This window comes from Rhagoletis pomonella, unplaced genomic scaffold (assembly GCF_013731165.1).
Source record: "Rhagoletis pomonella isolate Grant_MI unplaced genomic scaffold, Rhpom_1.0 Rhpom_scaffold_00002, whole genome shotgun sequence".
Taxonomy (NCBI): Eukaryota; Metazoa; Arthropoda; class Insecta; order Diptera; family Tephritidae; genus Rhagoletis; species Rhagoletis pomonella.
Window position 1 is genome coordinate 64390784 of NW_023458556.1, and position 1435 is coordinate 64392218.

Here is a 1435-nt window from a genome sequence, read left to right on the forward strand (position 1 = left end):
CTCAAAAACCCCCAAACACTAAGTTTCAAATAAATTTGGTTACTTCTCGACTTTTGGCCACCAAATGATAGTCGCCAGATAATAAGCACTTGTTCAATGTTCTAATAATTTACAAAATTATTAAGTAATAAAAACGATGGCTTAAGTTGGTTATAGCTTTTTTAATGTTATTCCTAACATTCGCATTCGCAACATCCCTACTCCATAGCCATCTTCCCTGATTTTTTCAAGAATGTTAAAGTTAATCACGTTTCAATGTTGTGGTTCGTTAGAAGTGAAGATTTCACTAAAGCAAGCAGTATCTAGTTTTGGTTAGTCTTCTGTTACCTTCTTTGTTCCTATCCCTGATCCACAGCTAAAAGATCAAATCTGTTGCTACTTTCAGGAAAGTATGCTTTTAAAGTCTCGCGTCGCGATAATTTCTTGACTATCCTAATCACGGTGGCCACACGACAAAATATTTTCTGACCAGAATAAAAAAAAAAAGTTACCAATAAAAAACAACGTTTTATTATATAATAAACTGTAAAAACAAACCTCGTTTATTTGCCATAAATAAGACATGGGTACAATAAATAGTTTTATTAAAAGGAAACTATACAAATTCATTTTACATATGAGGCGATGTGGGCCAGAGGAGCCTATTTACAAAAATATCTTTAGTAATATGAGACAGAAGGATCTATAAAAAAAAAATGCGGACTTTTATTAAAAAATTCAATGCACCTACGTGATGCTATATATTATAGTAAAAGAAAACTAAAGGGTGTGCCTCGGGCCATTACCGTTTCGATTGTGGTAATGCATTTTAAGGTGCACCTCAACTTTTTTGAAATGTTCGTTAAGCTACTCTGGCGATCAAGGCCTCATATAATAACTAGATACATTCACATACGTATATACCCAATGGGGCCAGAAGCGCTCCATTAGTTCTATTGGAGCGCTGCATATTCAGCAGTAAGCGCTCCCTTCTTAATTTTATACTTCATTGTATTTTAACATTGTGTGTCAACCCTTGGTGAGCGCTTCAACTAAAGCATTTACAAAGCGATGCTTGCTTATATTATATTTTTATATTCTTGTTTTAATAAAAGAATAGCGTTTTTGTAAACCAGTTGAAGGCTTTATTAAGTGTACGTATTGTTTTTCTTTTTTATGTGGTATACATACGAAAATACATACATACATACATGTCTGTACATAAATTAACTACTTTTCAATAAAAAAATATTTTATTTAAAAACCATGATTCAATAATAAAAGGTTTGCTCAAAAAACAGTTTTCTCGCTTCCTCTTGACAAAATCGGCTCCCTTAGCAAGGCACTGTGTATGGGTTCGTGTGTGAGCAAAGCTTTTGTTACTTAGGGTTTACACCAGACAATATTGCCAAGACAATTATGTCAAAATGATGTGTTTGTTGTAAACACGGCGAAT

At 33.3% G+C, this 1435-nt stretch overlaps 1 protein-coding gene across 1 annotated transcript in view; it reads right to left on the reverse strand.

The window, feature by feature from the left end:
- Nucleotides 1–1435, reverse strand: part of LOC118733977 (matrix metalloproteinase-2-like) — a 32367-nt gene that overhangs the window by 1370 nt on the left and 29562 nt on the right. The gene's annotated exons all lie outside the window — the stretch shown is intronic.